Below are 23,693 nucleotides of genomic sequence, written 5' to 3'. Positions count from 1 at the left end.
TGTAACACCACCCCGTGAATATGTCATGCCACACTTGCCTTCGTACGGGTTATATTGCCCCATCTAATGTGCCTTCCTCGATGCCTATGTTATAACGCACAGCGCTATGCCATACATATAACAATCTGGGATCCATATCTTTGTCACAGTGCATATGCAACGTTGCACTCCACAGCACATATTTTCTATTACAAATTTAGAGACTAGTTAGGTTACACAACACTGCCCTGTGCATATTACACTCCAAGGTGCACATCGCAAAGCACGTGCTAGTGCCTGTTCTATCTCGCGCTCTCCAATGAATCTGTCATTACGCACAATGTATTGCATATTATATTTCACGCCCCGGTTCATCTTATATTACACTTTTTGGTGCATAGTTTATACCATATACTATATCTAGTTTTCATTTTCAATCGTGCTCTCAGGACTATGTTCTATATAACACTGCGTCCACCTACCCTTTTCATGGGCATTACATTTTGCGATGGGGGTGGAGGGTCAGGGGGTGTTTCTGACAAGTGAGCCCGGAGTCACAGTCACAAACGTCCTCTTCTTCCTGAATAAAAGTGAGATTATGCTGCATACTTGTTCATATTTTAATTAGTTCGTACAGACACACATTTTAAAAACAATAAAGTTCCTAATACCCACCTTCTCTGAACAGTTAGCTTGCTGCCCCATCCACCTCCTCCCTATCCTCTGTTGTCTGAATCCATGGACTAGCCTCCTTCCTCCTGCCATGCATGGTCTGATGTGCTGCCACTGCCCTCCATTTAGCATGATTTACCAGTCCACTCCTCCTGCCCTCCATTGCCCAATTCTACGGCCCATCATTGACCTCCTGCTTAGCCTCTGTGCTTAGCTTGCTGCCCCTAGTCTCCTTCCCCCTGCCCTCCGATGTCTTTTTGCATGCCCCTGCTCCATCCTTTTTGCCCACCATGTTCCATGGACCTGCCACTCCTATCTACTCTGAGTGTTCTGTTGAGCTGCCACTCCCCTCCCACCTGCCTAGCATTGTCAGATGACTGTAACCTGTCCCTGCCACCTCCACCCTGCCTGTCCACATGCCATGCCCCTATCCCCTTCCTCCTGTCCTCCATGGTCCATTTTACTGCCACACCCTTCTGCCCTCCCTGGTCTGTTGTGCTGCAACTGCTCCTCCTGCCTTTCCCCTGTGCGGTCTGTTGTGAGGCCCCTTCCCCTGAACTCTCTTGTCTGTGCCCAGGTCCTGACCCTCCCTTCTATCCTCCATGGTCCTTTGTGCATGCCCCTGCACCCTCCTTCTTGCCTATCATAGCCATTGTGCTCCCACTAACCCTCCCGCTTGCCATGCATGGTCTTCTGTGCTGCCATGGCCCCTCCCACCTTCCCTGTGTGGTCAGCTAGCTGCCCCTGACCCCCTCCCACCTTCCCTCCATGGTCTGTGTGTATGCCATCATAGTCTCATTGTTGCTCTCCATGGTGTGTCTTGTTTCTAGTGCCCATCCTGCCTGACCTCCATGGTCATCTTGCTGCTCCTGCCCTGCCCCCTTGGACCCAGCCCTCTGTTTCCATGTGCAGACCCCGATTCCCTCCCTCCTGGCTTGTCTGTTCCATTGTAATGCTCCTGATCCGCCCCTCCTGCCCTTTATGGTCTGTTATGCTGCAGCTTTCTCTCCTGTCTGTCCATTATGGTCAGCTAGCTACCATTGCCTCTTCCCCTCTGTTCTCTGTTGTGCATGGTCCTGTCCCCCCCTATTGCTTTCTATGGATTGTTGTGCTGCACTCCCGTCCCACATGCCCTGTGTGGTGTATTGTGCTGCTGCAAACCCTGATGCTTGCCCTGTAGGGTCAGTTTGGTGCACCTCTCCATGTCCCTCCTGTCCTCTGTTATCTAAGGGTGGGCGTAGTTCGCGAAGTAGCACTTCGCGAAGCTACGCAAAGTGAAGTTCGCACTACGCGAGCTACGCGTAACACTTCGCGATCTGCGTAGTAACATGTTCGCACTGTGCAAGATGTTGTTTTCAATGATTGCACAGTGCGGACAAGCAACTGGCACTGTGCAATCATTGAAAATGGCATCTTGCACAGTGCGAGCTGTAGTTTTCTGCTGCTCGAGTAGATTTTTACTCGAGCAGCAGCTTTCTCAACGCGAACTGGTAGTTTCTCATCGCGAGCGGTCGCGAGCATACGCGACCTCTCGCAATGAGAAACCTGATCTCCTCGCGTTGGGAATCTCGCCGGGAGGTTTATTTTCCATGCTCGCAATCGCGAATAAGGAAAAAGTCTCGCGGGGATGTGATTTTGCTTGCTTGCGGTCGCCAACTTGACGTTGAGGACCGCGAGCAAGCAAAAAATGACCGCAGCACTACGCAACACTACGCTACGTGTGTTCGCACTGTGCTACGTGCAGTTCGCATAGTGCGAAGTAGCGCGAACTTCGCAAACTACGCGAGCGTAGCGAAGTGCTTCGCCCAGGCCTACTGTTATCCAAGTCCATTTCCCTACCCCAATTCCTCCTGCCTACCATGATCCAATGTACCATACTTGTGAACATTGGTAAGAGGGAGATTTTGAAAAAAAACTGGGGTATTGATTTTCCCCTTTGAGTTAGATTGAAAAAGAGGAGATTGTAGACAGGAGACAGATCAAATAAAGTCCATTTGAGCTTAAAAACATTGGACGTTTCCTGGCTGAAACGGGTCTGTTGGCATGTATGGTTGTACTACCACTGCCTCTTCCTTCTGCCCACAATGGTCTATTATATTGCCACAGCCTCTCTTGCCGGTCCTGTATTGTTGGTTTGTTGCCCCTGCCCCCCTTTCCACTGCCCTCCATAGTCTATCGTGCTGCCACTGCCCTTCCTGCCTGCCCAGTGTGGTCAAATTGTTGCCTCTGCACTCTCCTACCTGCCTTCAATTTTCAGAGTCCGTGCCCCTGGCCTCTGGCTCTCAACAGTATTTCAATGAACAACTAGATTGCTAACATTCTATATTTATTACAAAAGTGTGGAAAGCCTGACGTCATCTTGATGTAATCAAAACTGTAATACCTAGAGCATTTGCTTTAGAAATTACATATATGAGAGGGTCTTATTTGCATCAAAATTATGGTTAGTGCTCTCAAAAAGTAAAATGAGGACATATTTTCTGAATTTTCAAATAGGGACAAAGAACTTTTAAATTAATTGTAATCTTTGTTTTTTTATCCAGTTGACCACTTGATTAAATGTTGCACCTAGGGTAGAGGATGTGGTGTTACTTCCAGAGCTGCAGACTTTGCAACTGGGGAACCAGGTTGGAGTTTCTGCTTCAGCTCAACATTCTGTGATTCTGGTCAAATCACTCAATCTCCCCATGTCTACAACCAAAATGAATTTGATCTTGTGTGATGTAACCAATGCTCATGTAAAGCACTCCAATACATGACAAGTCTGCACTATATAAAACTGCAAATACCCAAAAAATAAGTGTTTTGCACACTTCTATCATTGGGCTACATGTGGGCTACATCTGGGTGATATTTGGGCTACATTTGGGCTCTTTTGTCTCTGGTGGCCATCTTGGGAGATTTATTTGTTATGAAGTTTCCTAATTTCCTCATTTACTGCAGTCTCCACAGTAGGAAATACTTTCAGTTTTTTATTTTGGTTCCATCAAGTAGGCATTCAGATGTGTCACACATTTTCCATAAATTCTGAATGTTAGCACTCTAGTTGCTCATTAGATCACTGTAGTAAAGCTATTGCTCACCAGGGAAGTCTGCTGCTGGTATTCAAAGTGCATGTTTCAGTCTGCATGTTAGAATTTTTTTATGAAATAGAAGAGGATTTGAGAAGTCAAAATGTGCCCTAATTGTTCTTTCTGCAGCACTAATCAAAATTTATATGGCAAAATGAACCCCCTCATTTTGTTCCTTTGTAAATTAAATGTTTTAAGTGTTACCACTTTATTACAATCAAGATGGCTTCAGGTGTGCAATACGTTTGTCATAAGTAGGACTGTTAGCGCTCTAGTTGGTCTTTAGAACACTCTGGGAAGCTGCAGTAGAACACAAAGGAATCAACCAACAGTCTCTGCCCTTGTTGGATGTACATGTTTTACTGAGAATGTCAGACTTCATTCTCACATGACTGAGAAAGATAATGTGAATTTACAGAAAATATGCTCTCAGGTTAGCTTATAGATCACCTTCCAAACCTCTGTGGGAAAAGCATGAGAAAATAGTTTTCTCTCAAACATGATTCATGATATCACAGATTTTTCACATGGCAAAATCACCTTAGAACACACCACAATTCCTAAAATGAGTATGGTACCATCAACAAATGATTTATAATGTAACTAAAGTCTTAAAACCTTCTATTAACTGCAATGCTTTTTAATGAGGTGCTATCATGTATATTGGTCGCAAGATGGCTGCCAACACTTCTTAGATGAAGTACTGACAGCCAATCAGATCTCACGATGAGATGTGTGTTTAGGCTACGCCCAGATATATCTATCTTTTTAACTCTAATTTTCTCAGGAACTACTGAACGGATTTACGCCATTTAAGCAAAAGGCATGAGTCTGAACTGAGGACTACCTCTTTGCCAAATTTGGTGTAATTCCGTTCAGCAGTTAGGGCTGTAGCTGCGTCAACAGGTCCTGTTGGAAAATGCATGGGGAAAACGCGTTTTGGGACCCCCTTTTTTCTCGGCCCCCGCTTTATGAATCACTATGAAATTTTCAGGATAGGAGTGGACCGGAGCTTGCCAAAAGTTTGAAAAATTTCGCGAAGATTCGTCAATTGGCGCCAAGGTTATTCCAAATAGAATGATAGAATGTTGCGGATTTCCTATGGAAAATAGGTCCTAACTATAACTACCTACTGGCGACTGCCAGTAGGTAATATATATATATATATATTTATATATATATATATGTATATATACATCCACACTGGCAAAGATGTCCAGTAGCCAAGCAATGGGCGCACTCGCAGATTTGCGAGTAAAATACTTCTTTAATGTGCAAGCATCCTGCACCAACAGACGCTGATGACAGATGGATCAGGTGGGAGCATAGTGATGAGGTCTTGGAGTAGAAGCAGTAGAGAACTACTCTAACTGGCTTAATTCTGCATTCTCCCTAACGGTCCCTACAAAAAGGTTGGCCTTGGTAGGACCCATTCCACCCCGTTGTTTTCAGAAGCCCTCAGGCTAGAAAGACAAAGCTGCAGACGCCAAGAGAGGAAATGGAGAGCCCAATATGACTCTCATGAGAGAGAAATATGCAAACTCGCACTAACTAAATATAAGTCTCTACTGGTAACGAAAAAGGCGTCATACTTTTCCTCGCAAGTAGAATCCGCTAAAAGCCCAGTGAAAAAATTAGGTGATTAATAAACTCACCAAACAACCTGATCACAAAGGGGACTGGGTTAACCAGCCCTTCTGCGATAAGATTGCCTTGCATTTTAGGAGCAAAATTGATCTAATCTTTGACTCCTTTGATCACTCTTGCAAATATATCTTGCCTGCCTATCATGATATAAGGGCTGGTCACCCTGTCAATGATTCGCAGCGGCGGTCTTTGACACTATTCTCCCGGTGACTACTTCTCAAATCAAAGACCTCATTCTTACCACCAAGTTTGGCTCCCCGGATGATCCTTGTCCTCCTTCAGTTCTTAAGTTGGTTCTGACATTATTGCATCCAATCTGACTAACGTCTTTAACACCATGTTGAGAACTGGCATCTTTCCAACCTATTTTAAACAAGCCTCCATCCTGCCGTTGTTAAAAAAATCAAACTTGGAGCCAGATGATCCATCCAACTACCTGCCCATCTCCAGTCTTTCATTCCCCACCAAAATAATCGAAAAGATGATGAACATCCAAGTTAACCCTGTACATCAAAGATAGCAACTGCCTCAATCCCACTCAATTCGGGTTCAGATCGGAACATAGTACCGAGACGGGCCTGATAAAAGCTACTGATGAACTCAAGTTTATCCTGGATGATGGAGGAGCAGCCACTCTGATCCTGCTGGATCTATCTACGGCATTTGATACGGTGGATCATTCCACCCTGAGCCACCATTTGGAAGCAATAGGTATAAAAAATCTTGCTTTAAAATTACTATCTTTCTTCCTGTCCAATAGGGATAAAGTAATCAAAATTGATGCCTTTTCTTCAGACTCCTTTCGCCTGCCCTGTGGCATCCCACAGGGGTCTTCGCTCAGCCTAAACCTCTTTATTGTATACATTGCAGACCTTGTCACACTTGTCCAATTCTTCGGTTTTTCTCCCACTTCCTATGCGGATGACACTCAAATCATGCTCTCTGCCTCTAACAACACTAATGATACCAGTCATTGCATTCAGAGCGGTATGAGACATATCAACTCCTGGATGAGCAAACATTGACTCAAGCTCAACACTAGGAAAACCAAGGTGATTTTGTTCAGTAACACCCCCAATTTCTGGTCAGCATCTTGTTAGCCTTTAGAAATGGAATCCCTTCCTGCTCCCACCAGAAAAGTCAACAGTCTGTGGGTCATTATAGATGATAATTTAAATCTAGGCAAACAAATCAGTGTTACGGTCTCCGCATCCTACAATACCCTAAGAATACTCAAGAAAATATTCATCTTTTTTCCCACCTCTGTTAGGAAGACAGTCATCTCTATGTTAATACTGACCAAAATAGACTATGGCAATAGCCTTTATAGATACTTGCAGGCCCAATACATGAACACACTTCAGAATTCTGCAGCCAGACTTTTACTGGGACTGCCTAGACACCACTCTGTTTCTCTCGTGTTAAAAGATCTCCACTGACTGAAGGTCAAGAACAGAATCAAGTTTAAGTCTCTCTGTCTTACCTATAAAGCCCTTCATGACTCTGGACCTCTCTTTTTGAAGAAAACCTTTTACTGGTACACTCCTATCAGAAATCTAAGATCATCAGGCTCATTCAGAATCAATTCCATCACATTTAAGAAACTTAAATGGGGAGTAGCTTCTTGGCCGGAGCATCCAAATCTTAGAATCTCCTCCTGTTACATATTAGGTCAGCCCCCTTCCTACTTCAATTCAGAAAGCACCTGAAAACATGGCTTTTTAATCAGTAGGCTCTCTTAGTTTTCTCTTCCTCACCTTTGCTCACTGAACCAGCACCAAGACACCTCCGGGTATATGTTGTGCTTAACAAGAACAAGTTCTGTTAATATATTATGACATAACATTGGAAGCTGGTGAGCAAAGACAAAGGGGGCAACTTGAAAACACACTGCACAGGATGACTTACAGAAGAGTCTGGTGGGTCTCCTTGGTGGAAAGATGTTGCAAGGTATGGGGGACCATGGGAGCACAGCAAGTTGGTAAATGCCAGGGCCAGTGGGGCCCGGTGGGAAGTGAACAGTTCAGCCGGGCGTAGTGGGTTTTGAGGTCCTGTTGTTCAAAAGCAGGCGACTTGGAGAGGCAATCTTGGGGCAGATGGGCCAGTCAGGAAGTGAGTCTCAGGTGTCTCAATGTTGTTCAATAGGTGCTTGCTTCTGATGCTTTGGGGGTCCACTGTGGACTCTTGTTCTTGGTGTTTGCTGTTGGGGTTCGGTACCCCAGGTATTAGTACACAGCGGCTCTGGTAGTTCCTGGGGCCTTTAAACTTAGTGGAGAGTCAGATATGACCCTCTAGAGCTGTTGTACATTTTCTTGTTTTGGAGGTGCATTGAGGTTATCAAGAGCAGCAAGTCAACAAACTTGATTTCACAAGATCGGTGCCTGTGGAGTGATACTTTCATTCCAAGGAATCTTTTTGTGATTTCTTGAAGGATGCTAGTGCTCCAGGGTTCTTGGAGTCCTTTCCGGTTTCAGAACGACTCCGCAGCAGCGATGTTCGAGTCCTGGGAGAAGCAGGCAAGGTTTGGTGCCTTTTTCTTCTCCAGCAGAGCTGCAGTTTTGAGCAGCCAGTCTTCTTTGCCCTGGTCTTTTCTTGTCTATTAAATCTGATGTTCAGGGCTTGGGGTGCCACCTAAATACTGAATTTAGTAGTGTTACAAGGGGAGACAGGTAATAGCCAATGGACTATTACCTTTAGGTTTTCTACACCCTTTAGTGACCACTTCATGTGGGAAGAAGCAGTACGCTAGCACTGATAGGTTGCTTTTCCATCATCGCAAGATGGTAGAATTTCAGGAGAGGGGTTCACTTTGCCTTTCCATCTCTAGGGGTGGTGTAGGCTAAGTGGGGAACCTCCTTCTCATCTAACTAATTTTTCCACCTTTCCTCCCACCAAAACTGGAGCCGGAAAGGGGGTTTGCCCCCCAACTATTGGAAGTTTCTGGGTTGGATTTCAAAGGCAACATCACCTTTGAAGCTTCCAACACAGGAAGGCCATCCTGTCCTGGAGGAGATGTGAATCACCTCTGCCCGAATCAGGGTTATTTGTGTCCTCTGAGAGCTCTGGCTCTCATCACATGAAGTCAAAAACAAGTCTGGTATTGGCAGACTAGTTAAAAACAGTCAGGGACCACACCAGGGATTGGTGGGGTTTCAGGGGACCCCCTAAAAGGATCTCCAGTGTGAATTAAATAATAAATGCAACACTGGCATCAGTCAGGATTCATGAAGACAAGAGATTTGGTGCCAAATATCTTAGGAATCAGTAAAGCCATCATGAAGCTAGGAAACTCATGTTCAAATATCCAGCCCATGTACTCCTTTTGGCATCACAGTGCACTTACAACATCCCAGAATAGACTGGGCAATGTAGGGACATATCAGCTCATGCCAATGTGCCCACACATAGGATATAGTGTACCCCACCTTAGGGCTAAAGGTCTGCATTAGGGGTGATTTACCAATATCTTATGTGGTGTACAGAAGTCACAGCATTCAGGACTGTGTGCAATTTCAATTCTTTGGATTTTCTTGCACCAAGACACGCAGCCTGCAATGACGGGGTGCATAGCCATGGTGAGGGGTCATTGGAGTGGCACAACCAGTGCTGACCGTCCAGAGGGCCCTCTTCAGTATCCATGAAATAGGTAACAGGCGTACCAGTTACCAGGGACTTATAGCTGTAACTGAAGTTGTGCAAATCATGGTACAATTTTGGGAAAGAAACTTGGCACTGGTAACCTGGTTAGCAAGAACCGAGCATGCTGACAGTTCTAAATCATATTAGGCATCAGGCAAAAAGTGGGGAGAAACATGCAAAAACATGCACTTTCCTACATATAGTCACTGAAAAAGCCAATGGATACAGTGATGTTATAGTTAGGAAAATAGAATTTTAAAAATGTAGAAATTAACAGAAAAAACAAAGGTCACAGGGACGTTATGGTTGGGCTCAGATATCAATTGTACAAAACCAGTAAAATTCAGCAGTTATAATTACCTGAGCTGAAAATGCACTGCTTATGTCCTCAACACTTGACATCTCAAATGACATCAATGATGTCACTGATAACATCACTCACACACCCATACAACCGCTCACAAATGCACTCTCTCATCCATAGAACCACTCACTCACTCACCCATTAACTCACCCATACAGCCTTTCACACAGCCACTCACTTACATATACACCTAGTCACCCTGTTGCTTACTCAGCCATACAATCACCCACACAACCACTCACTCACCCGTACAGCCACTCACACAACCACTTATTACCCCACACAGTCACTCACCCATAAATCCTCTCAACAGAGCCACTCACTCTCCTATATAACCACTCACGTACGTACTCAAAAACCCACTTACATACACACTTACACATTCATATAGGAACTCACATGTCCACTCATACATCTACTCACACAAACACTCACTCTTCAATACAGCCACTCACATACCTACTCAGTCAACCAAATACCCACTTAAGCAACCACTCACCCATGCATACAGCCACTTACATACCCAGTTACTCGCCCATACAGTCACTCAGTCACTCACATACCGACTCTCCCACCCCTACAGCCTCTCACACAGCCACTCACTCACTCACTCATACAGCCACTCACATGTCCACTCACTCATCAATGCAGCCATTTACACAGCCACTCACTCATCCATACAGCTAGTCACACACCCATGTTTTTACCCATACAGTCACTCACACACCCACTCACACATCCATAAAGCCACTCACAGACCCACTCACATAGATACCAACAGTTACACAACCATTTAACTCACATATATAAGAACATGTATCACTTATTATTAGTTCAGAAGAATAGTAATTTATCTTATGCAGTAGGTTAGTATATATCTTTAAGTCTCAGAAACATTTATGAAATACTTACACTCACTGGATGATGTCATCAGTTATGCCAATCAGTGATGTCATTGAGATGTCATCACTGTTGTCATCAGTGATGACATTGACAATATCATTAGTGATGTCATATGTGAGGTCCTATGCAATGAATTGGGGGAGCATTAGCTGTAGTTAGCTCAGGTAACTATAACTGCTGAATTTCACTGGTTTTGTAAAAGTGAAATCTGAGCCAAACTGTAATGTTCTGGTTATCTTCAGTTTTCCAGTGAATTTCTATGTTTTTTAATTATATTTCCTAATTACAACATCTCGGTAATCTTTGTTTTTTTGAGTAGTTTATTTTTTGTACTGCTGACATACTTTTTTAAATAAATATAATGTTATACTTTTAAAAACATAAAAATTACATATGTACCAAATATAAAGTAAATTACATTTTTAAAATGTAACTAAACATATATTATTTAAAAAAATCATTTTTTGATACAGCTGTACCTTTGCAGGTCTGTAAACATCGACGGACTACAACTCTTTTTTTATTCCTGATCAAGTGAATTTTATAATTTACTCCAAATATTTACACCCCTCTATTTTTATTAGTGACATGAGTGTGAACATATTTAAAACTATATATAAACCACCTTATAGGTGTTTTTCAACAAAGTTACCCATTTTATACGTTTTGCCAATCCATGAATTTTCAGACTGAATTCGAAAATTCGCTTGAAAACACACCTAACAGTGTTTTGATTGGATATATTAGGACCCCACACATGCACATGGAAAACCACACCCAAGACCAGTTACTTCTCCAATGAAGTCTCTAGAAGGAGGTTTGAGAACCAGTGGTGTTCTGTTTTACAGAATGGCTGAAGCAACATCATGCATCCAAGATTAGCATTCACAACTTGTTGAAGATGAGGAGGAAGACACACCACAGCACAGAAAAGAAAGTGATGTGTGGAAGAACTTTGGTATGCCTTCTGGGGAAAAGAAGGTAACAGCAAAATAGGTGTAGTGCAATATTTGGGCGAGCAATTATCCAGAAGCACTGCAAAGAAGTATTCACATGGGACAAGTTCCATGTGGAAGCACTTTTAGCTAATTCATGAAAGGGTCTACAGCTAGATGATGTAGGGAAAAGCAGGTGCAGCAGGACAGTCAACCTCTACAGCAGCCTCTGGAGAACTGTAGGAGAGGAGGATCTGCTTCACATGGGTACCCCCACTCTTGCTGGTGTTTCACTGTTTTTTTTACCTTAGTCTGGCTGTGGCCCTGCTAATCAGGACCCCAACCTAGCTGCTTCCTCTCTAAAATGGTTTCCATGTACATTAGTGTTAGAATTGGGGGTATCAGGTTGGCACAGGTAGGCACCTGTGACAAGCAGGGACCCTCTCCTCTAGTCAGGATAAGGGGATTACCCTCTTAAAATAACCCCTGCTCACCCTCTAGGTAGCTTTGCGCGAGCAGACAAGACTTATTTCAGAGGCGTTATGGGTTAAGCATTTGTGAACTCATACAGTAATCAGGTGTCCCACCACAAATGGACTCCACACTAGGATTATCAAAAATAAGTATATTTTATATAAGGTTTAGCACAAGACCATATAACGACAGACGTATCCACAATACTGTGAGCAATAAAAGAATTCTTGTGCAATGCGTATCTTAAAAAAGGCTGTGCGATTCGTATTCCTCGGTTCGGCCCTTACGGTGATGAAATGAACCCAGAGAGACTGACACGCGCAGCGGACGCTTCTGTCCGATGCGCTCAAACCCGGAGTGCGAGTCGTACACAGTACCTTAGATGGAAGAGTTCGTCACGGACGAAGCAGTGAAAACAAAAGAGTTGCACGTGGTGATGTCCTTTCACGTTGCGAGCTACGGCTCGTGGAGGCCCAGAGTCGCGTTGCTTGAGGGGACGGTGCTTTGTGTGGTGCGGTTGCTATTTGTTGCGGCGTAAGAGCCGTACCTTTAGAGTTGATGCTCGGGTAATCCTCTGAGCGCGGTGCGAAGCGGACTGTACGCTGCAGTGGTGCGAGACGTACCCAGCCGCTCTACGCGCTGCAGCCTCCCCACATCTGTGGCAGGGTGCGCGTTGAGTAGTGCGGTTCGGAGGGGGGAAAGCGAGGTGCGGTGCGAAGTCCTTCCCTCATGTTGCGAGCTACGGCTCGTGGGGTCCACAAGGTCGCGTTGTTCGGGCCGGACAGCTTCGAACGGGCTTCCCAGTGTACGTGTCGACCTTGATGAGGCGCACACTTCTCTCTGCTTCAGCGCTATGGGGAGAAGAGTGTTTTTCAGCAGCTCTTCTCAAGGCGTGTGAAGTCCACTGGTCCTGGGACTTCGTTCAGGGGGCAAGCTCACTCACAAGCCCTTGGAGATCTTTAAGCACAAGTTGGAAATTAAAGTCTTTGTAGTCTTTCTCCTCTCCTTCAGCAGCAAAGCAACTACTGCAGGCCAATCCCACAGGTCAGGGACAGTATTCCTCCTTACAGCTTTCCCAGTTCCTTCTCGTGGGGCAGAGGTTTCTTCTTGTCAAAGCAGGATCTAATTTCTTGGGCTCAGGGTCCCAATACTTATACTGCAATTCTTTTGTCCTTTCAGGCCAGGGGGCCTTTGCCCAGTTCAGCCCAGTTCTGGAGCACTTTGTTTACAGGATTCTGGCTTCTCTTTTCAGTGTGCAGGGCAGAGACATCAGACGCTCCCCAAGGGGTGGAGCCAGCATTGTGGTGGAAAGGCACAGCCCTATTCAGAGTCCAGGTGTACTCCTCCCACCCATCTGGATGTAATCTCTCTATTCCCCACCTGGCTGCCCAGCCTGTCTCCTGGAATTCCCCAGCCCTGTCACTCACAGAAACCAGACAGCAGATACACATCCTAGCAGAGGCGGGCTGAAATGGTAAGGCAGCAAAGACCAACTCTCTAAAAGCGGTATTTGCAAACGCAGAATATTAAAATAAACCTTACTAAAAGATGTATTTTCTTATTCTGAGTTCAGGCATACTAAACTCAAATTTCTACCATGTTCTCTGAGTCTGCTGGGATTATAGTGTGTAATAATTCCCGCAGCCCATTCTGGCCTATGGAGAACAGGTAGCCATGCAATAGTAGAAAACAAAAATGGCTGTAATTCACTATTAGGATATGCCACACACATCAGGGCTTGTCCTACCTTATGCTTACAATGCACCCTGCCCTTGGGCCTACCATAGGGGTGACTAACGTGAAGTTAAGGAAAGGTTTAGGGACTGGCAAGTGGGTGCACTTGCCCAGTCAGCATGACAGTACCAGACTGCACGCAGGCTCTGCAATGGCAGACCTTAGACATATTTTACAAGGCTGCTTCTGTGGGTGGCACAACCAGTGCTGCAAGCCCACCAGCAACATTTGGATTTACAAGCCCTGGGCACTCCTGGTGCACTGTACTAGGGTCTGACAGTAAACCAAATAAGCCAATCATGGAATCCAATCAATAAAGCAATTTACAACAGGGAGCACTTGCACTGTGGCACTGCTTGGCAGTGGCACAGTGCTCCGAGCAGCTAACACCAGCAAAAACATTAGGCACAACGACAAAAAGTGGAAGGGAGACCCACGCCAAGGTGCCAGGTCTAACACGTGTCCCCTCCAGCTGAAATGTGGGGAGAACTACCCTACCCCAGGGAGTTCTCATCACTAAGGCGGAAAAATCTGGACAGACCGTCAGCATTGGCGTGATCTGAACCAGGGCGATGTTCCACCGTGGAATCCATCCCCTGTAGGGAAATGGACCACCTCAACAGCTTAGGATTCTCACCCCTCATATGTATCAACCATCTGAGGGGCCTGTGGTCTGCCTGAACCCGGAAGTAAGAACCAAACAGGTATGGTCTTAGCTTCTTCAGCGCCCAGACCACAGCAAATGCCTCACACCCAATAGCACTCCATCTCTGTTCCCGTGGAAGTAACCTCCTGCTAAGGAAGGCTACAGGTTGATCTAGGCACTCCTCATTAATCTGTGAAAGAACAGCCCCCACACCATGCTCTGAAGTGCCTGTCAGAACGATAAACTCTTTGGAGAAGTTGGGAGCCAGGAGCACGGGCGCCGTGCACATAGCAGCTTTCAGTGCCTCAAAAGCTTTCTGACAGGTGTCAGTCCAAATCACTTTCTTGGGCTGCTTCTTGGAAGTCAGCGCTGTCAAGGGGGCAACAATGTTGCCATACCCCTTGACAAACCTCCTGTAGTACCCGGTGAGACCTAGGAAGGCTCTCACCTCGGTTTGGGTTTTGGGCGACTCCCAATTCAGGATGGTTTAAATTTTGGGTCGTAGGGGTGCCACCTGGCCACTCCCAACTTGGTGCCCCAAGTACACCACAGAACCCTGCCCGATCTGGTGCTTACTCGCCTTGATCATGAGGTTTGCCCTCCGCAGCGTCATCAACACTTCCCAGAGGTGGCGCAGGTGTTCTTCCGAAGTGGAGCTGAACACTGCGATGTCATCCAGGTAGGCAGCACTGAACGAATCCAGTCCAGCCAACACCCGGTTGACCAACCTCTGGAAGGTGGCAGGGGCATTCTTCATCCCAAAGGGCATAACCCGGAACTGGTAGTGCCCATCTGGGGTGGAAAATGCTGACCTCTCTTCGGCCCCATCGGTCAAGGCGATCTGCCAGTACCCAGATGTTAAATCAAACGTGCTGAGGTACTTGGCAGCCCCTAGCCGATCTATGAGCTCATCAGCTCTGGGGATGGGGTGTGCGTCAGTCCTGGTGACCGTATTGAGTCCTCTGTAGTCCACACAGAACTGGAGTTCGGGTGTGGCCCCCGGCGCTGCAGCCTTTGGGACCAAGACCACTGGGCTGGCCCAAGGACTGCTTGACGACCCAATTACCCCTAGTGCAAACATCTTGGAGAGCTCCTCCTTGATGCACGCTCTCACCCTGTCAGTCACCCTGTAGGCCCTGTGCCTCACAGGTGTACTATCCCCAGGGTCTACTTCATGGACGCACCAATCAGTGACACCAGGAATCAGGGAAAACAGATCAGAAAACTGTCCCAGCAACTGGCGACAGTCATTCTGTTGCTCAGGGGTCAGGGTGGAAGAGAGGATGACACCATCCACTGACCCATCTTGCTCCTTGGCTGACAGGAGGTCAGGCAGAGGCTCGGTCTCCTCCTCCATCCCAGCATCTGTTGCCAAGATCATGCCCACTTGGGACCTCTCCAAGTGGGGCTTCAGGCGGTTGACATGCAGGACCCTCAAGGGGTTCCTGGGAGACCGCAAGTCCACCAAATAGGTAACTGGACTCTTGCGCTCCACAACCTCAAAGGGACAGGTCCACTTATCCTGGAGCGCACAAAGCTCCACTGGGGCCAAGACCCACACCTTTTGTCCAGGCTGAAGCTCAACCAGAGTGGCATTCTGGTCGTACCACCGCTTCATCTCCTCCTGGCTGGCTTCCAGATTCTCCTCTGCGAGTTCCCTGAAACACCTAGTCTGGTTCCTAAAGGCCAGCATGTATCTAAATACATCCTGGGGAGGTTTCCTGGGAGATTGCTCCCAGCCTTCTTTGACCAGACTTAGAGGTCCTCTCACTGGGTGGCCATACAGAAGCTCAAAGGGGCTGAACCCAAGAGACTTCTGTGGCACCTCACGGTAAGCAAAGAGTAGGCATGGTAAAAAGACATCCCACTTATGCCTCATAGGTTCCTCAAGACCCATTATCATGCCCTTAAGGGTTTGGTTGAATCTCTCAACCAACCCATTTCCTTGGGGGTGGTAAGGTGTGGTAAACTTGTAGGTTACTCCACACTCTTGCCAAAGGGACTTCATATACTTGGATATGAAGTTGGTAACTCGGTCAGACACCACCTCTAGAGGGAATCCCACTCTGGAGAAAATTCCCATCAGTGCACGTTCCACCACGGGGGCCGTCACTGTCCTCAGAGGGATGGCTTCCGGGTACCGGGTGGCATGGTCCACTAGGACCAGGATAAACCTGTTGCCCATGGCTGTCCTGGGGTCCAGTGGCCCCACAAAGTCAATCCCCACTCGCTCAAAGTGGGTACTGACCACAGGGAATGGTTGAAGAGGAGCCTCCTGCTTCCTCCCACTCTTTCCACTTGCCTGGCAAGTCTGACAGGTCCTGCAGTGAGTGTCTGAACTCCTGCGTATTTGAGGCCAATAAAAGTGGGTGACAAGCCTTTCAAAGGTCTTGTCCTGCCCCAAATGTCCTGCCAATGGCACATCGTGAGCCAGCCCCAGTAGGAAGGCTCTGAATCTCTGGGGTACCACCAGCACACGGGCTGACCCAGGCTCAGCAACCTTAGGCTTTGAATTCAGGATGTCGTTCTCCCAGTAAATAAAATATGACCCAGACTGATCACCTGCGGCCTGGTCTGCAGCCTGCTGCCGCATACCCACGAGAGAAGGGCATTCTTTCTGTGCCTTGCAGAATTTCTCCCTGGAGGGGCCTCCTTCTTGCTGCCAATGGGTCAGCTCAGGCAGGTCCCCCAGTTCAGCTATCTGTTCCCCTGTAGGCTCCAGGGTATCCCCCTCAAGGTCCGCCTCCTCCTGGACCATGGGAACTTCAGGGGCTGGTTTCCCGCGCCCCCTGGCTCTTCTCTCTAAGGCCGGTCCCTGGGCCTCCCTCTCAGGCTCCAGGACCTCTTGAGCACCTCTACTTGCTGCCATGGACCGTGTTGTGACACACGCCCAATCAGGCATACCCAACATCTCCAGGTGAGCACCCCGCTCCACCTTAGCCCAAGGTGAGCTCTCCAAATCGTTCCCTAACAGGCAGTCTACAGGCATGGTGGGCCTCACAGCTACCTGAAGAGTACCAGAGACCCCTCCCCACTCAAATGGAACCTGAGCCACCTTGCAGTGACTCTCTGTGTTGTCAGCGGCAACAACCGGATAGAATGCTCCTGGGACAACCTGCTCTTGAGACACCAGGTGACACTTGACAGCTGTCACACTGGCTCCTGTATCTCTCAGAGCTTCAACCCTATGGCCATTGATGGTCACCCATTGTCTGTATTTTTTAGTGTTATCAGGCAGCTGGGTCTTGGGGACCACCTCACAGTCTCCTAATTTAGACAAGGGACATCTCTGCGGGACCCCACCCACCTTGTATACCCATCTCTCCACCCAGGGCTACACTAGCCGTCTGCCAGGGGGCTGCACCAGGGGGTGCTGGTTTACCAAACTGGCGACACTTGGGATCATTGGCAAAATGACCCAGCTCACCACACTTGTAACATTTTGGGGGCCCTCTTTGAACAGGGGGACCTGTCGGGGCCCCGGTCGGTTTCTGGGGGGGAGGCTGAGAACCCTTCCCTTGGTTCCCTTGGGGATTACTTTGGGGCCTCTTTTGGAACTCCCTCTGTTTACTCTTGTCCCCCCCACTCTTCTGCTGGGGACCCTGCCCACCCTTGGCGGAGTCTCCCACGTGACCCTTGTGGACCCTGGTACTGACCCAGCGGTCCGCCTCCTCAGCAAGCTTCCTAGGGTTAGTCAGCCTACTATCAATCAGGTGCTGGCGTAGCTCAGGAAAACAGTTACTGGACAAGTGCTGCCATGCAATCAAATCAAGAAGCCCTTTAAAATCATCAACCTTGCTACCCTTCACCCAACCATCCAATGCTCTGCAGAAAAAAGTTACATACTCAACATACGTGCTGTTAGGAATCTTTGTGCAACCCCTGAACCTTTGCCTATACAACTCAGGAGTTAACCCATACCTTGCCATCAAAGCATGCTTCATATGGGGATAAGAATTATAAACATCTGAAGGCAAGTCTAGCAGTGTGTCCCGCCCCTCACTCAGGAACCGTCCCCACAACCCTGCTCCCCAATCCTCCCGGTGGGAGGACATGGCTACCTCATAGGCCTTGAACCACTGCCCTATGTCATCATTTTTAAAGAATTCCTTTACCACATCTTTTGGTATGTACACCCTTGATTCTACCTGCACTGGCGGTGTGCTGCCACTAGAGGGAGTACACTCTAAACTCTTAGCCTTCAGCTCAAATTCCCTCAAAGCCATACCATGCTCCATTTGGATTTTTCTCTCTTCCAGAGCCAGCTTTTTGCTTTGCAGCTCCAGTTGCTCATTTAATTTGAGCTTTGCCATCTCCATTTCGTGCAGCCTGGTTTATTTCCTGTCTGCCAACTCCTCTGCCAAAACCATTGATGCCCTCTGCCAGTTGAATTTCCACCACATCTTCAGAGTCTTTCCTTGACTAAATCCAGGCCCTCAGCGCCTTGTATAGATCTGGCTTGTTTCTACATCCGGCATGGGGAACTTTGAACTTTCTGCGAAATCCCTTCAGCTGGGCCTTGGAGTAGCTGTCTAGTCTCTCCTCTTCCCATTCAACGTCTTCACTTTCAGAGACTACAGATGCTGCCTTCTCAACAATGACTGAACCAAGCATGACTTTCAAAAAATTGAGATTTCCAGCAAAACAAGAATCAAAAAGTACGTGGTTGCGCTATTGGTCTGCACTCACTAAGTAGTGTTCACCAATCACTGTATATGTATCACAAATGTAAATTCGTAATCCTCACCGCTGACCACCAATGTTAGAATTGGGGGTCTCTGGTTGGCACAGGTAGGCACCTGTGACAAGCAGGGACCCTCTCCTCTAGTCAGGATAAGGGGATTACCCTCTTAAAATAACCCCTGCTCACCCTCTAGGTAGCTTGGCGCGAGCAGACAAGACTTATTTCAGAGGCGTTATGGGTTAAGCATTTGTGAACTCATACAGTAATCAGGTGACCCACCACAAATGGACTCCACACTACGATTATCAAAAATAAGTATATTTTATATCAGGCTTAGCACAAGACCATATAACGACAGACGTATCCACAATACTATGAGCAATAAAAGAATTCTTGTGTAAAGTGCATCTTAAAAAAGTCTGTGCGATTCGTATTCCTCAGTTCGGCCCTTACGGTGATGAAATGAACCCAAAGAGTCTGACGCGCGCAGCGGATGCTTCTGTCCGATGCGCTCAAACCCGGAGTGCGTGTCGTACACAGTACCTTAGATGGAAGAGTTCGTCACAGACGAAGCGGTGAAAACAAAAGCGTTGCACGCGGCGATGTCCTTCTTTCACGGTGCGAGCTACGGCTCGTGGAGGCCCAGAGTCGTGTTGCTTGAGGGGACGGTGCTTTGTGCGGTGCGGTTGCTGTTTGTTGCGGCGTACGAGCCGTACATTGAGAGTTGATGCTCGGGTAATCCTCTGAGCGCGGTACGAAGCGGACTGTACACTGCAGTGGTGCGAGACGTACCCAGCCGCTCTACGCGCCGTAGCCCCCCCACATCTGTGGCAGGGTGCGCATTGAGTAGTGCGGTTCAGAGGAGGGAAAGCAAGGTGCGGTGCGAAGCCCTTCCCTCACGTTGCGAGCTACGGCTCGTGGGGGCCACAAGGTCGCGTTGTTCAGGCTGGACAGCTTGGCACGGGCTTCCCAGTGTACGCGTCAACCTTGATGAGGTGCACACTTCTCTCTGCTTCAGCGCTACGGGGAGAACGGTGTTTTTCAGCAGCTCCTCTCAAGGCGGGTGAAGTCCACTGGTCCTGGGACTTCGTTCAGGGGGCAAGCTCACTCACAAGCCCTTGGAGATCTTTAAGCACAAGTTGGAAAATAAAGTCTTTGTAGTCTTTCTCCTCTCCTTCAGCAGCAAGGGAACTACTGCAGGCCAATCCCCCAGGTCAGGGACAGTATTCCTCCTTACAGCTTTCCCAGTTCCTTCTCGTTGGGCAGAGGCTTCCTCTTGTCAAAGCAGGATCTAATTTCTTGGGCTCAGGGTCCCAATACTTATACTGCACTTCTTTTGTCCTTTCAGGCCAGGGGGCATTTGCCCAGCTCAGCCCAGTTCTGGAGTACTTTGTTTACAGGATTCTGGCTTTTCTTTTCAGTGTGCAGGGCAGAGACATCAGACGCTCCCCAGGGGGTGGAGCCAGCATTGTGGTGGAAAGGCACAGCCCTATTCAGAGTCCAGGTGTACTCCTCCCACACATCTGGATGTAATCTCTCTATTCACCACCTGGCTGCCCAGCCTGTCTCCTGGAATTCCCCAGCCCTGTCACTCACAGAAACCAGACAGCAGATACACATCCTAGCAGAGGCGGGCTGAAACGCTGAAAATTTAAATAAACCTTACTAAAATATGTATTTTCTTATTCTGAGTTCAGGCATACTAAACTCAAATTTCTACCATGTTCTCTGAGTCTGCTGGGATTATAGTGTGTAATAATTCCAGCAGCCCATTCTGGCCTATGGAGAACAGGTAGCCTTGCAATAGTGAAAACCGAAAATGGCTGTAATTCACTATTAGGACATGCCACACACATCAGGGCTTGTCCTACCTTATGCTTACAATGCACCCTGCCCTTGGGCCTACCATAGGGGTGACTAACATGAAGTTAAGGGAAGGTTTAGGGACTGGCAAGTGGGTGCACTTGCCCAGTCAGCATGACAGTACCAGACTGCACACAAGCTCTGCAATGGCAGACCTTAGACATATTTTACAAGGCTGCTTCTGTGGGTGGCACAACCAGTGCTGCAAGCCCACCAGCAGCATTTGGATTTACAAGCCCTGGGCACTCCTGGTACACTGTACTAGGGTCTGACAGTAAACCAAATAAGCCAATCATGGAGTCCAATCAATACAGCAAATTACAACAGGGAACACTTGCACTGTGGCACTGGTTGGCAGTGGCACAGTGCTCTGAGCAGCTAAAACCAGCAAAAACATGAGGCACAACGACAAAAAGTGAAGGGGAGGGGGGGGCACGCCAAGGTGCCAGGTCTAACAATTTGGTACATCTCAAATTGGATTCTGCAGTGCCTTATAAGTCCCTAGTATATGGTATACTATGTACCCAGGGCATAGGTACCTCAGAGGCTTACCAGGGGCTTCAGCATGTATTATGCCACCCCTGGGAAGCACTCCAAAATGACACTACAGGTCTGCTACTACCTTTGCATACACATATAAAACCTGTTAGTCACTCCTATGGCAGGCCTTAACAATCCTGAAGGCGGAATGCTTGGATTTTATGTGTGAGAGTGCCCCTGCATGAGCAGAGCTCCTCTGCAGCATTCGGGGTACCTCCTCTGATGCTGTTTGTGGTGCAGCCTGACCATATACTCTTAAGTGCATTATAACCTCGCGGTAAATGCTAACTTTGGACTGGCTGCATGGAAACATGTCGTGTTTGGTGTCAAACACTTTGGAATACTACCCCCCCAGTTCTGGCGGCGGGGGTAGCATTCCACCCTTCTAGAGGGAGAGACATGTACCCACTGGTCTAACCGGTAAAGACTTTCTAGAGCCCTGGCATCACAAAATGGATACCACTGCCACAGATACGTGTCTGGCCTCTTGCTGCTGACCGAAACTCCGGCAGGGGAGGCCTGTACAATAGGTTTCCTGTCACAGGAAGGTGTAACCACCTCCCCAGACAGGCAGATGTGTATTGGGTCTGGGCGGGAGCGTTCTCTGGTGCTTTGAAGTCCTGCACTGGGGGCATGCTTGGTGTCCCTGTGCATAGTCCAGTTCAAACCGGTTGCAGGGGCTACCTGGCCCTGCTCTGGTGTGAAACTGGACAAAGGAAATGGGTGTAACCACCCCACTTTCCAAACCCTCCCATAGGTGGGTTCCAAGAGTATGTCCAACCCCCTATCTTAGTATAGGAACCCAGTCCTTGAGGCTTTGGATTACCCTGGACAAAACTCTGTAACATATATCCTGGATCTTCAATTTTCTATTTCAACTAGAAGACTGAAGAAATCTCCCTTGGCGTCAAGGAGTGACTCCCCTGCTTGGCAGGCACCAAAGAAGCAACAGTCTGGTCTGCAACTCTGAAGCTCCCGCTGGACGCTGAAGTCTTTGCATCACCAGGGGTGAATTTCCAGAATTTACTGAGGCTACCCTGAGTCCACAGCAAAGCTGAGGCCCGTGGCTATCGTGGGTGATGTGGAACCGTGACAACTGGACACCGTGAACTTTTGCCGGTACATCATCTTCCTGGTCTTCCTTGAAGTTGTACTTTGGGCTCCGAGTAGCCCCAACCTTGGGCACCCACAGCACAGAAGATCTCTGGTCTCCACTTCACGTGTGACCCGAGGGCCAGTTTCCAGTGCGATTGCTCGAGGCTCCTTCGCGATCGCTAGCCCATTGGCTAGTGGGTCCCCACGAAGGCAACTCCTTTTCTGCTTGGGCTTTCCTGGTTGCTCCTGATGTGCCCTGACTTACCCTCGCTGGGTGAGTCCCCCAGACCTTACTCGACTGCACCGACGTCCTTCTATTTCTACTTGACTTGCCGCTGCCAAGGCTTGTTGGGACCATTCTGGTCGCCGACACCGCAGCACTTGACAAACTTCGTGGGAAAGCTCGAATCCAGCTCCTGGTTGTCGTCAACACCTCCTGGACCTCGTGGCTGAAGAGTCAAAACACCTGTCAACTCACCTGAAGCACCCGACATCTGTGGGAATTGGACTATCGTGCCCTTGGTCACTGGTAAGTGACCCAGACTCTGTCCCCTCTGCTTTCAGGTTCCTTCCATCCTCGATCAAGGCTTGGATCTCTTCGGACACTTCTCCTCTTCACGGCAGCAACACTTCTTTGCCAGCTTCCATTGAAAACAATGCCGCGACCCGACACCAAAAGACACCTATGCACCCGGCTTCCCTGGGTGAGGTAACTCGAGTACTCCGGTGCTTCCTTGGGTGTTGGCCCTAGACACCTCTAAGTCCAAAAGAGTGTCCTTAACTTGTAATTTTCCAACCGCGACTTTCCCCATAGAAGCTAAAGGCGATTCGTGCCTATGTTCTAACACTGCACGCGTCCCCCGTGGGTCCCCTACGTCACTACCTTGGGTGGTTCCTTGGGGCCAAAGCGCTTCTAAAGGCTCTAGGCCTTGTGTCTAGTTCAATCGTGGTTCTTATTCCACTTTATTGGCATATCGTTTGGTACGTGTATTTGTGCTTTTACTGTTGAATACTGACTTGTAACTTAAGTACTTCGAACTCCTCATAAAGAGACTAGAGGGGTGTGTTTTATCTTAAATACATATATTTTGAATGTATACCTGGTGTGGTTGTCCTTTCATTTGGTCATTCAAGAGATTATAGACTGGTAAAACAAGCTGCTTTCCATTCCTTCAAGACTTAGCCTGAAGGCTGCTCTCCATAGCTACCACTAGGATAGCTTTCAATAAAGGTGGTCTTTAACCTATCACCATAATAGGTTGTTTGGACTGGTACAAAGTGCCCACTTTAATTAGTGGACAGCATATACCAGGCCAACTTCTCACAAGAACCATCATCAGCTGCAGTCATTACAATACCATCTGCCTGCCAAGAATGAGTGACGTGGTTATTTTCTGAAATAATGCCACATGCTTGTTGAAGTAAAACTGTCTACTGTGGGTGCATT

This window comes from Triturus cristatus, chromosome 2_2 (assembly GCF_964204655.1).
Source record: "Triturus cristatus chromosome 2_2, aTriCri1.1, whole genome shotgun sequence".
NCBI lineage: Eukaryota > Metazoa > Chordata > Amphibia > Caudata > Salamandridae > Triturus > Triturus cristatus.
Note: the sequence above shows the minus strand (reverse complement) of the source record.